At 52.3% G+C, this 13,465-nt stretch overlaps 1 protein-coding gene across 2 annotated transcripts in view; it reads left to right on the top strand.

The window, feature by feature from the left end:
* The first annotated feature begins 52 nt into the window (after window positions 1-52).
* The window catches only part of Rec114 (REC114 meiotic recombination protein), a 159,058-nt gene continuing 145,645 nt past the window's right edge, over window positions 53-13,465 (top strand). For both annotated transcript variants that reach the window (XM_087561016.1, XM_087561014.1), the window contains exon 1: window positions 53-489. The gene's annotated coding sequence lies outside the window, so the exon portion shown is untranslated. The remainder of the gene's footprint in view (window positions 490-13,465) is intronic.

Genomic DNA, 13,465 nt, shown 5'->3' with positions numbered 1-13,465 from the left:
GGGGGGCGGAGGGGGGGCGGAGGGGGGGCGGGCCCGGCGAGGGGCGCAGGGCGGAACCTCGCCAGACCTTTGGGACTGAGGTAGGAGGCGTCCTTACTCCTGTGCTTGTAATGATTCCTGCTGACCACGGACTGAGAGCTCCCCTCAAGTGAGAGCTCTGGTAGGGGCTCAAGATTGGGGGGCGGGGTTTCCCAGTCTTTCCGGCGAGCTTCGGGCTTTCCTTGCCTAGTCCGCAATCTCTACGCTAGGGTCTCCGACCCTCCTCTAGGGAGGCGTGTCGGTCGTAAGGCTGCGGAGTGGCTGCTTTCCCGCAACTCGCCTGGAGAGGGGGTTTCCGGAAAACGCTTCGAGTCCGGGCGGCTCCCAGGGTTTTCCTGAGCCACGGGCGGGGGGCGAACCCCGCGTGGGTCTTCCCCAGCGCGGCGAGGAGGGCTTGCGGGAAACTCTCCAGGCGCTCACTGGGCGCGCGGGTGGACCCGCTTCTGCGAGGTAAGACTTCGAAGAAATGCGCCGACAGTAGCAGTCAGTCACAGACGCGGGATCCCAGCGCCGGACTTCCCACCACCCACTCCCCAGCGCCTTTCCCGGAGCAATTCGATGCGGGGTTCCCGAGACCGGCGGGCTGTAGCCAGGAGGCTATGGGCAGGCTCCTCTGGTGACCTGATACTCTGGGGAAGGCTTTGAATCCCTCGCCTGTGCCTCCATCCAGTCGAGACACCTTCTTCTGTGCGCATCAGCGTTAGAGGGTTCCATCTCCACCCAGACACACTCTTTACCCGCCCCAGCATCTACACAGCCCAGCCCCCATTTGATCCCTCTCTTAAAAGGCAGTCTGGGATGCACCTGGGCATCTTCTTGTTCCCTGTATTACACTCTCGATTTAAGGGCAAATCCCAATAGCTCAGCCTAAGGTTATAGCTTAGGTACCCACACTTTAGGACAGCCCAACACCCAACATTAGCTCAAAAAAAAAAAAGGAAAGAAAAAATAGGTGAAGGGCAGTTTCAGAGGGAGAGGTGGCCAGAGACGGTTGGAATCTGTCAGTAAAGAAATAGACCCGCAGACAGGAAGGCAAAAGGGTCCCCAACTCTGAGGAATAGCATGAAGTTTAAATTTGAAACCTTAGCCCGCTTGTGTTCATACACACATCCAGAGTGGGAAATTTGGAGGCAGCTGGGTTTGGGCAGTGGGCAGCCTAGCAGGGTCTTTTCTGGTCCACAGGACTTCACATGGGGGTGGGAATGTCTAGGGTGATGACATCACCTGGAGCTGGCATTTCTACTTTTGAGCAGTTCTGAGCTGACAGTTCCCCTCACAGATGCTGGGAGGCAGGATCTCTCAATGCCCTTGGATCTCCTTGAGGAGTGCTCTTAACTGCCTGAGAGCCCTGTCTGCTGAGTTATGAAGACCTCCCTTTAGCTCACGTGCTACAGTTTCCCTGCTCACCAGAACCCACCCGGCAGTGACCCAGCTGCCGGAAGGCTGTACAAACAGGCATCTTTTCCTGACTGACCCAGACACTGGTCACATCTCCACTTCTGGTTCGTATAGCTAACGAGTGAGTCCCCACTAATCTGAACATCAGTGACACCAGGCAGCCTTTGTCCCTCTGGATTAACTTCCTTGTGGGGTGGTGGGAGTGGGGTGGGGGGACAAGACTAACTTAAACTCAGAAGCTTGGGCACCACCACGTACAAAGAGCAGATCAATTGTCCAGAAGCAAGGGACCCTGAAAGCTAACTACTGGTGATGAGGATAGGACTAAGATTCTGTTTTCTAGGAACCACTGTCCCAGGCTGGCCAGGGGCCTCCTGTTGACTCCACCTCTAACACCTCACTTACCTTCAACTCGATTAGCACAATCCATCTAGAGCCAGCTCTGGGTATAGAATGGACACTTAGATAATAACCCCTATTGAGGCTGAGCTCCTCCTGGATCCTCCCTGTGAGGATAGTAATAGAGGATGTCTATTTGCTGGTCTGCCAGCAACATCTGAGGGATGTGGGGGAGAACAGGGGACCTTTGTGGGCTCCATATTAGGAGATAAGATTCATGCTCTGGAGTAGAGAGAAAACCAGAAAGTCAAGAACTACATACTAGAAGCTAGATCACATCTCCCCCAAGAGAGATCTGAAAGATCACCACGCCTGGCCAAGTTAGGGAAGACTTCCCGAAAAGGGGGATCAGATTAAAGAGAAACATATACCAACCAAGAGGAAGATGTCTTGTGTTTTGCTCTAGCAGCCTCAGCCCCATTGGATTTTTTTTTTTTTTTTTTGGTTCTTTTTTTCGGAGCTGGGGACCGAACCCAGGGCCTTGCGCTTCCTAGGTAAGCGCTCTACCACTGAGCTAAATCCCCAGCCCCGATTTTTTTTTTTTTAAAGACAAAGTCTCTCGCTGAACATAGAGCTGAGGTAAGGGCAACCTGCAAGTCCCAAGGATCCTCCTGTGCCCCCCACCTTTCTGCGCTGTAATTACAGGTATACACAACCACACCCAGATTTTAGGTGACTGCTGAATATTAAGACTCAAGTCCTAAGGCTGCAGAGATGGCTCAGTGGTTAAGAGCACTGACTGTTCTTCCAAAGGACTTAGGTTCAATCCCCAGCACCCACATGGCAGCTCACAACTGGCTGTAACTCCAGTTACAGGGGACCACACACACACACACACACACACACACACACACACACACACACCACACGTACAAGCAGGCAGAACACTGCTGAACCACCTCCATAGCCCCTGTGACCAGTGCTTTACACTTTATGTATTTAAACTACTTGAAATTGTCTTTAGTTGAGCCAAACGTGGCCAAATTTTGGCAATGTTCTGCCCTCTGTTTGCAAAAAGACAGCTAAAGCCCAGAGAGGTTAAATGACTTACCAAATGCCTCAGTGAGAAAATGGTGGAGCTGGAATTCCGACAAAAATTCCTTCCACGGGCCAGACTCTGCCCTGTTAACCAGCTGCCTTTCCTGGGTGGCTTAGAGGCAGCTTGTCTTGACTCTGTGATCAAGATCACCCCCTCTACAGAAGACAGGAGTGGAGGAGTCTCTAGACATACAGGCCCCTCCACCTTTTTCTCCTGTGAGGATCTGAGCCTGCCCAGTACCTCCTGCTCAGCCATGATAGGCAGTGAAGAGTGGGTAGTGCACATAGAGGCTTCCTGCCGAGAGCCTGACTTGGAGACCAGATCTCTTTGCCCCACCTGGGAGGTGAAGGGACACATGAGGTGGCTGCAAGGAGACCAAAGTGCTGGAGAGTAAGTCAGCTGGTCAAATCTGTCCAGGTCTTGGGTGCCCCCGTTGTGCGCTCAGGCTTCTATGGCTGGTGGCTGAGAAGGCTGACAGATGCCTTGCTGGTTGAGGCATGACGTCATCCCAGAGGGATGAGTGAGGGCCACAGGGTATTTCAGATGCTCAGGACAATGGCTCTCGTGAGTGTGGTCAAGGTGGAACTTCTGGAGGAGGTAACAAGTGGGATGTGAGCTTCGTTTTCTGGGCAGTGGGCAGAAGGGGAGGCAGGCAGAGGAGGGAATGAAGCTATGGGGTAGAGGAGATTTTGATGATGGAGTAGCTTGGTAAGGACAATGCTTACCGTGTTCACTTAGTGGCATCCACAAAGGGTAGGATGATAGGCAAGTAGCCATCTTGGAGGGCTGCTTATCTTTCGTTCTCAGTTGGTTTTAAGAGAAAATCTGCTGTCTCCATACAAGGTGCGTGGTAGATTCTTCGTATCCCCTCCTCCTCCTAGCACCCTACAGGCCAGCCTTGGGTCCTCAACTCATCTGTCGGCTTTCTCCCATCCTGTGCACCCACTGTTCCCCGGGGATTCTACTGGGGCCTGGGAAAGATTCTGGCTATAAAAAGTACTGTGAGCCAACATGCCCACCCTCCCCCTAATCCCATTAAGGCAATAGTGATCCAGAAAACCCTTCCAGGCTCCCCTTCTTGTTGAGTTTACCATCTGCTGTCTGGGTAGTTCTGCCTGATTTCTTTAGGATCTGGGAGCAGAAGCTATTGCACTGCTCTATGCTCCATCCCTTCCCTGGGCATAGTGTCCTACCCCAGAATCCCGAGACCCTCATACATGGATGCACCAGGGCCCATTAGAGCTCAAAGCCCTTCCAGCTTCAGGCCAACCATGGCTTCATTAGAGCTCAAAGCCCTTCCAGCTTCAGGCCAACCATGGCTTCCCTGCCCTTGTTCTCTCGGCTGCCTCCCATCCTGTCTACCCGCTGCTTCCTAGGGACTCTGCCAAGGGATGGGTGGGGTCTCATGCCACCTCTTGCCCCTGAATGGGGTGGAGAGAGATATGCTGACAGCTCAGCCAGGCCTGGACTATGTCTCTGTGTCCTGCCAGGGCTCCAGGACGTCTGGGCCACCTGGACTGGGAGCCAGGCTGGAGAGGGGCACTGGGAGGGAAGGCCCCTGAGGTGCCAGCAGAGAGGAGCTGCCAAGAGGTAAGTGGAAGAGACTCCTCAGCCCCAAGTCTGGATCTTGCCATCTGTCAGGGCCGCAGTGGGTTCAAATACACACACACACACACACACACACACACACACACACACACACACACACACACGACAGTTTCAACAGCCTGGACTAGAGGACTGAAGGAGGGAGAAATAGAATGAGCTGATGGTAGGGGAACAATTGGAGCGACTTTGGGGGATATCAGGCTTTTTCAGGGACCCCAAGATGAGGCAGAGAATAGACTTGGCTCGTGGACTCCCACTGACCCAGGGAGAACAGCTCACACTCATGCTGTCCCTTGCTATCTCCTCAGCCCTCTCCTCCTAGCTTCCCTCTCCCCCAACTCACCATGACCTCTTTCACTCAGTCCGCCATTGAACCAGTTATCCATGTACTAAGCGCCTACCTCTTGACTCCCTAAGACTGGGCATCTCACCTTCAGGCACAAGAGACTGTGGCAAGAATGAGACAGATTTCCTCAGCCACAGAATGCAGGCAGGGCCCAAGGGCATGCGATGTGGCCCGAGGACTGAAGAGCAGAGGGGAGTTTCTGGAGAAAGGACAAGGGACGTAGGTTTGAATCTGTCTCTGAAGAAATCAGGTACAGTTTTGAGACATGGAGACAGACACGTGGGGGTGCCAGCTGAAGGGCACGTTGTGAACAGAGAATGGCCAAGGGGACCCACAGATGGGAATAGGTGACCAGGCCATGACCAGAAAGCCATAAGGGCACCAAGATGGGTTGGTTCTGGAGAAGACAATGGGGAGGGAGCTACTGAAAGCAATCTTAGATATGGAAGAACCATTTGTGTGCCCTGGGAACCCGGCTTTGGGCTTAGCTGTGCAGAGTAAGCCGGGAAACAATAGACTGCATCCATGTCCCCTGACTGTATCCCTGCCTCCTGGAGACTCGAGTGGGCTCAAGGAGCTGGAGAGAGCTATGGAGTTATTCTAGCGTCCTCTAGGAAGCACAGTCTGCCCCCTGAGCCCTCGCCCTGTGAGCACAGAGTAAGCACAGCCAGCCCGGGTGCCAGTCTGGAGCTGTACTCTACAGCTCCCCGGGAAGTACATCTTCTGTACGGGCTCCATGGCCCAGCCTCCCTCCCACCAGCCCTGCACATCAGGATAACCTGCTATTACATGAGCCTTCCACTGGACGCCTTCCAGAGAGAGACAGTTCCGCTGTGTAATGAGAGCTGTGCCCCACTGGCCACGCTGCAAGGCCAGAGGAACAGGCAGAGCCAAGGAAAGGGCAGTGGAGAGTGTGGCTTGGGTTGTGATGAGGGCTGTGATGGACTGAGACTGAAGTTGTCATAGAGATGGTGACCCAGGACCTGTGACAGGACTGTGGCCGATGCTACAGTAGGGGCTGAGACACTGTGGCATTGCACTGATGTGATCTCTGAAAGGGGCTGTGACAGGGGATGTGACAGAGACTGTGATGTGCTGTGATGGAGTCTGTGACAGAAACTGTGGCAGCAGCGGCGATAACGCTCTATGTCGTAGAGCTTGGCAGAGACTGACTGTGTAATGGTTTGTGATAGAGACCGTGATGGAGAGTGTGACAGACATTATGACAGGGGCTGTGATCCAGGCTGTACTAGAGACTTTGCAGGGTGACAGGAGACTGTGACAGGTGCTCTGGCAGGTTCTGTGCAGGGACATTGGCAGGGGACTGACAGGAAATAGTCCTATGACAGAGCACTGGGACTGACAATGGCTCTGATGGGTTCAGTGCCTGACAGGTCCTAACAGGGGCTGCAAAGGGGGCTCTAACAAGTCCCGTGGTGGGGGCCATGAAGGAGTCTGTGACAGGTCCTGACAGGGGCTGGGAAGGGGGCTATGGTGGGTCCCATGGCAAAGCCCGTGGTGAGACTTTGACAGGAGCTGAGACGGAAATATGGCTAAATCTGGAACCACAATCAGAGTTGGGACAACAGTTCCTGGATCCCAGGCCCATCCTCCCACGGTCGACAGAGCAGTTGGCGGTGACAGCACCAACACACAGGCCCAGCCAGGCCCAGGCATGTGTGAAAACACGGGCGGGCTGTGCACTGAAGCTGAGACGGGAGACTTCAACAGAGCCGAGGGAGGCTGGCTCCCTAGGGCTGCATCCATGGCTGCTATACCCTGGATCAGAAATGCCCTCCCCAAGTCACATGTTGAAGCCATGGTAGCCAGCAGGTGGCACTTCTGGGAGGTGGTAGAGCCCTGAAACGGCGGAGCCTGAGAGAAGCTGGATGGGTGGTAACATGTCCTTGAAGGGGATGTTCCAAAGCCAGTTTCTTGTTTGCTTGGCCCAAAGCCTCGATGAAGTGAGCATCCTCCTCCGCCCTGCACTCCCTGAGGTGAAGTTCTCTGCATCACAGGTCCAAAGTAACAGGGCTAACTGACCATCCCTGACATCCCCGAAGTGAGAACTTCCCTTCCTTCTATTTTGCTTTGCGTCTTTCGTTCTCTTTCCCCTCTCTCCTTTCCTTTCTGTTTCCTTCATGCCTTTCTTTCAAGATGTGGATAAGGAATTCTGACTCTGTAGCACAGGCTAACCTGAAATTCATGGTGCTGAAGCCACCCTTCTGTCCCAGATTCCGGAGTAGCCAGGACCATGGCGGCTGTGGTACTGTACTGAGTTCTTCCTTTAAAGGAAGCCAAATCTGTCTGGAGCTATAGCACTGGTGAACTGACTTCCGCTCTGACTCTCGGGCCTTTGTTTTCTTGATAGTGGTTTTCTTTGGAGGACGATGTATATGGTGATCTGGGTGCAGGTATGGATTGGCGGGGCTGCCTATGAAACCCCGAGTGATTCACTGCAAAGCCTTCCGGTCAAGTCGCCAGCGAGCTTTCCCTCGCTGTGAACAGCCCTTCCCCTGGTGTGTGAAGATGCTTCTGTGAGGGACACAAATGTGTACTAAAGAGTAAATGAGCTCATGATTAGGATAACTAACACTTGCAGGGCGTTTTCTCCGCGCCAGGCAGCACGCCAAGTGCTCAGAACGGATTAGCTCATGTAATCCGTGCAGAAACTCGGTCAGGTAAGTAGTATTATCCCCATTTCACAGATGATTAAATTGAGGCTATAAATGCTTGACTGAGTTGCCTAAGCTCCGAGGTTAGACAGAGATCGTTGGAGCTTGGGACAGTGACACCTGACCTAGCCTCGGCTCTCATCCTTGCCTACCACAAGTAGCTTTCTCAGTTACAGCGGCTGAGGTCTCCTCGTAGTTTTGAAGTTGAGAGATAGCGTCAGTGAAAAGGGCACCTTCATACTTGAACCGGATGATGCTTACATGAGATACCCTTTCACTCTGTGGCATCCATAGGACTGTGACCACAAGGACTGTGGTCAGCTTTGTTTTTAAGTCACTGTCTCATTGCAGTCTTCACAGAAGGCTACTCTTCTGTTCTGGATGGCTGAGTGTGTATTCTCCCAGACTGCCATGGTACGGAAGTAAGGTATTGATATCATCTCCCTAAAAACCCCACCCACCAGCCTGCTCCTCAGAGGCTCCCAAGACTGACACACCCCTCCTCATCCCTGTTTTCCTGAGAGAGGCTCTTTGTCATCTCCGGCCCTGATTTTTCTGATTTTCTGTGGCCTTCAGTTGGTTACCCATTCTCAAGGCAGCTTCAGCCTAGAAAGACTCTGCCTTTAACAACTGAAATTCAGTTTTCCTGTCTGAGCTCAGCCCTCTGCCTTCTGCTGCTCTTCAAGGACGGAGAGAGAACCTCAGAGGCACTTTTAGCTCAGGGTGACTCCGTCCAAACCCTTGCACTAAGTGACTTAAACAAACACTGGCATGGCTTCTAATAGACACTGTGTGTCTAGGATGGTGACTCTGGCTGCGTGTGGCTCCCACCTGGGAAAGCTCAAAGCTGTCAGAAGGATTCACTGTGCATTCCAGCCAACACTTGAAGATAGGGCCCAGTCTCGTTCTCCCAGGCTCTAAAGAATGGAAAAAGCCTCCCTTTCTAAGCCCTGCTTGGAAACCCCATGTGGTCCCCCCCCCCCCCGGCTGGGGAAAGCCCCTGCTTCTGCCTTCATGGATTTCCTGTGCTATACCCAGCCTTTAAAACTCTGCCTTTTGTTTCAGAGAACTTGCATTCAATTCAGGCTGGTTTCTTTCCTATTACAAGAGATATCCCTGAATCAAACCTACTTACTGAGTTTGCTTTATCCTTGCCCACTGCCTGCCTGTGCACCCCTCCCCCACCGCTATCTCCCCTCCCCAGCTTACAGCCCACCGTCCACCACCTCAGCCTTACGAAGACAGTGTCCTCTGCTCCCTTAATGTCACCATCCATCTTCCCACCATCGAGGCCCACTTCAGCTCTGCATCAAACCAACCACTGAGCCTCCCCGCAGGAAGCTGCCCTGTGAAGCCACAAGCACACAGCTATAGAGGTTGGGCCTCTGTCGGATTCTGATGAGCCTCTGGGCTGCTTGGCAGTCAGGTTGGTTTTGCTCTGTCAGCCGTGTCCTCAGCCAGATCTACTCGTTAACTCCCTGGGTTACATCTGTTGATTTGTCTCTAGGTTTGCTCATTCTGTGTGTGTGAGCATTCTGCCTGCTTGTGTGTATTCATACCACGTGTGCACAGAGGAGGCACTGGAGCTCGGAAAAGGTAGTTACCAATGGTTGTGAGCATCGTGTGGGTGCTGGAAATGGAACCTGGGCCCCTGCAAGAACAGCTAATGCTCTTGACTGCTGAGCCATCTCTCCAGCCCTTGTTTATTTTTATGAGACAGGGTTCCGTGTATGCAGCCCAGGCTGGCCTCCCACTTTATAGCCAAGAGTAACTGTACATTTTTTCCCCTAGGGGAAGTATTTTATTCACTGTGTCTGAAGTTCTCAGCATTTCTGTGACTTGCACAATTTGAGTATAAATAATAGCGCAGAAGGCACAAGTCTTTGTGTAGCCTTTATCAATGACTAGTGTGTCACGGCCTACTGGCAATCCCACAGAATTTAACACCTGAAAGTTATGTATGTATGTATGTCTGTTTGTTTGATTGTGTGAGTACACGTGTGTGGGGGGTACATGCATTTCATGGCACATGTGTGGCGGTCAGAGGACTCCCCTCCACCATGTGGTTCCCAGGGACTGAACTCAGCCTGTCAGGCTGGACAGCACGGGCCTGAACCTGCTGAATCATATCACTGGTCCTTTCCCTGAAGAATGTTAAATCTTAAAAATAACGTATTGCAGACCTTCAATTTTTGGTTATTTGTATATCTATAAACTTCTCTGAACAGAAATTAACTACAAGTCAGGAACCCACAAAGCCTGGAAGAAGGCTGTTTTCCAGGTTTTCACTAAGTCAGTTTGGTTACATGTGCTCTCAAAGATGTCCCGGTTGTCCCTTTAGAGACCTGCGTTGACAGGCCACTAGTGATGTCATCTCACACATTGAAGGGTTGGCTTTGTGGAGACTGGCTTCGGGTTCCAATCCTCACCTCCTCCATGAGATTCCTGTTCACCATCCACAGTCCATCTCGTTGTAGGGCATGAATGCCTCAGAGCTGTTTCCTACACAGGATCATGGCCCATTACCAGAGCTGCCCAACAGCACATTTGGAACATGCTTTCTGTGTACAGATGTTGACCAGTCCCCTGTCCTGATGTGGGCCCAGCATGGCTGTGTTGGAGGCTGGGCAGCAAGGCACGCTTGTGACACTGAGTCTTGGCGAGTGTGAGGTAGGGTCAGCACAGTGATATTCGAAGCTTAACACCAGATGAGTAGGTAGTATCCAGGCCCCCCATGTCTGTGTGCATGAGTACATGTTGACCAGATAAACACCGGAAAAGCAGATGGTGACACGGCACAGTGACACGGCACAGTCCCAGGTGCAGACAAGTGAGACAGGGATTTGGGTGTGAATTCTTTCTGGATGACATATATTTGCTTCCAGATGCATATGGCTTTCCAAGGGCTGGACACTGGGCACTGAAGACATCATAGACATGTGAACTGGTGTAAGTGATTTGTAACTGTACATTTTTATCTGCCTGCCTTTACCTCTCCAGAGCTGGGATTGCTGGCAAATACCACCACCATCAGTTTGATGTGGTGCTGGGGATCAAACCCAGGGCTTTATGAGTGCCAGGCAAGAACACTGTCAACTGAACTAGGTCCCTGTCCCCAGGTCTATGTGAGCCACAGAGTTCCAAGCCTGAGGAAAACTCTTAGCTGTACAGAAGTGTTCCTGCTACCTCTGTTTCCTTCCCTCCCCATCCCATCGACACTTCTCAAGGATACCATATGCCTCTCTTTTTTAGCACCTCATCCCCCATTCCTCAGCCTTCAGCAATCAGTTTGACTCTCACTAGGTCGTAAGCAAGATCCCTAAGGGTTCCTGGGTTCCGAGAATACCTTCGCTCTTTCCTTACCTCAGGCACGCTGCTGTCCCTCCCTTGATCTGACCTCAGAGACACACGTTCTCCTGATTTTCTGTCCATATCTCTGACCAGTTCTTGGTTCCCTTCAGTCCAGCAGCCTCTGCTGGGCCCTCAGATGTGAACTCTGTCCTTGAGTCAGTGAGTGGTCTGTATTTTCCACTGAGATTTCTGTCCCTGACCACTTGCAGCCAAGCCCTTGCCTCTGGTTACTGCTAACAGCTCAGATCTTTTCAGTGGTCTCCAGGCCTTTTTGTTCAACAGTCTCTTGGTTGTCTTACAAGTACCCTATACTCTTTAATTTACTTAACTCGTGTGTGTGTGTGTGTGTGTGTGTGTGTGTGTGTGTGTGTGTGTGTGAGAGAGAGAGAGAGAGAGAGAGAGAGAGAGAGAGAGAGAGAGAGAGAGAGAGAGAGCTCTCTGTAGAGGTCAGAAGAAAGCTCTCAGGGGTCAGTTCTCTCCCATCACCTTCTGGGACCCCTGGGTTCAAACTCAGCTTGTCAGGCTTGCACACTTGGGCCCTCTACCCATGGAGTCTCCTCACCAACCCCACTCTCACACTCTAAGTGTCTAAACACCTACAATATCCCCAAAGCCCCCTGCTCCTCCCACTCAGTGAAGACTCCCATCCATCCAGAAACCTGGGCGCGGGTCCTCACTCCTTCCTTTGCTTCCTAAATGCAGTTAATTTGAAAGTCTCACTCTTTCTCCTTCATCGGTCTCTCCCCCTGTATGTCCACTTCTCTTCCGGATGCGACTCCAGTTGATTTCCTGCAGGGGCTATAGCATCTGGCCTCCTGGCTGTCTGTCCTCCCTGACTCCAGCCCTGCCCCGCTCTAATCCATTATGCTGCCAGAAATGGCTTTGCAAAATGTAAATCTGCCCGCCGCAGCTGCTTAAACTCTTCAATGAATTCCACTGGCCTTAGGATAAAGCCCAAACTCCGGCAAATAAGCTGCTTACGGCCTGGCTGCAGCCTTCTCTGCAGCCAGTGTACTTCTTCCCAGCACAGGGCTGGGGTCCCTCGGGCTTTCTGCTAGTGATCATGGGTCAATACTGAGGCCTGGTTGTCATATGATGTGCGTGTGAGTGTGTGTGTTTGTGTTGCATGTGTGTATGTGTGGTTGAGTGTGTGAGATAACAGGGGCATGTTACTTGCTAAGGACTAGGTGTATGTGTTTGTGCATATGTGCGTGTGAATGTATGCATGAGTGTGGGAGTATGTGTGTGTATGTGTGTGTGAATGTATGTGTGAGTGTGGGAGTAGGTGTGTGACTGTGAATGTATGTGGGAGTGTGGGAGTATGTGTGTGTTTGCATGTATGTGTGCATTTGTGTATGTGTGTGTGAATGTGTGTGTGTGCATGTTTGTGTATGTGGATACACAAATATGCTCATGTATATGGAGGCTAGAGGAGAACCTCTGGTGTCTCTCCTAATGTGTGTCCAACTTATTTGAGAGGTCTCTCCCGGCCTGAAGCTCACCAGCTGGGCCTGGCAGGGTAGCAAGCCCCAGTGATTCGCCTGCCTCCATCCTCCCAAGCTGGGATTCTAAGCAGCATGAACTCACTCCTTTGCCTGGGTGCTGGAGACTGAACTCAGGTCCTCATACTTTCAAGGGAAGCATTGTCCCCACAGAGCTAACTCCCACGCTCTGAGCTGCACGGGGATCTTTTAAAACACCGCCCATCACGTTTTGAAAGCAGACTCCATCCAGCCTGCTGATGCCCTTTACTGTCTCCTGGAAGGCTGACTGTGCACCCACCACCTCTCCTCAGGGCTGATTAGGTCTACTCTGGTCAGGGTCTGGCTAACTCCGACACTGACTTAGAGGTCAGCCTAAAGCCATGTCCAGTGCTTATCTCTCTCCGGCCCGAGAGCCCGGTACGGTGACGGGCAGCAGCAGTAATGTGGGAAGAGAGGTGGTAGTGACAGGTATGAAGATTTGATATCAGCACTCGTGGGGAGGTGGATACCGCTGTCGGGCTCGTGGGAAAAGAGCCACAGGGAGATCCAGGCCCATTGGCGTGAGCGAGGTCCTGTCTTTGGCTCCCTTGGTGGCAGCTGGAGGTCTGCTTTGACCTTCAGCGGTTTAACTGAACACTGTCACTTGGGACTGGTGGTCTGACCTCCATTACAGGACTTGCCTAACTGGGTCCTAACACCAAATGCAATGCAGAGAGCATTCCTCCCCGGTATATTTGAACCAAGAGTGCATGGATGCAGCTTTCCTCCATGTAAAAGCAGGGGCTAGGAAGGAAGGAGGAACGGGCTGGAGGATGCTGAAGAGGCATCTCATTGGGAGGCTGAATAACGTTACCCAGAGATGCCTGGGTCCTCAGCCCTGGAACCTGCGAACGCCACTTTATGTGACGAAGAGGTTTTGACCACGTCAGTGCATTTTTCTGGTCAACCCAGGTGGCCTCCTCATCTCCGGGCTTCACAGAGGGAGGTGGGGGGTGACATGGGAGCACGAAGCGATGCAGTCATTAAACCACGGAGCCTGTGAGGATGGGGTAAGGCTCACTAGCCAGGAAACGCACATAGAACTGAAAAGGAGCCAGAGCATTCTCTCCCAGAGACTGGGGAGAGG

The sequence above is a fragment of the Rattus norvegicus genome, chromosome 8 (assembly GCF_021556685.1).
Source record: "Rattus norvegicus strain SHRSP/BbbUtx chromosome 8, alternate assembly SHRSP_T2T, whole genome shotgun sequence".
In the NCBI taxonomy this organism is placed as follows: Eukaryota; Metazoa; Chordata; class Mammalia; order Rodentia; family Muridae; genus Rattus; species Rattus norvegicus.
The sequence above is the reverse complement of the archived record's forward strand: the minus strand, read 5'-3'. Positions and strand labels throughout refer to the sequence as shown.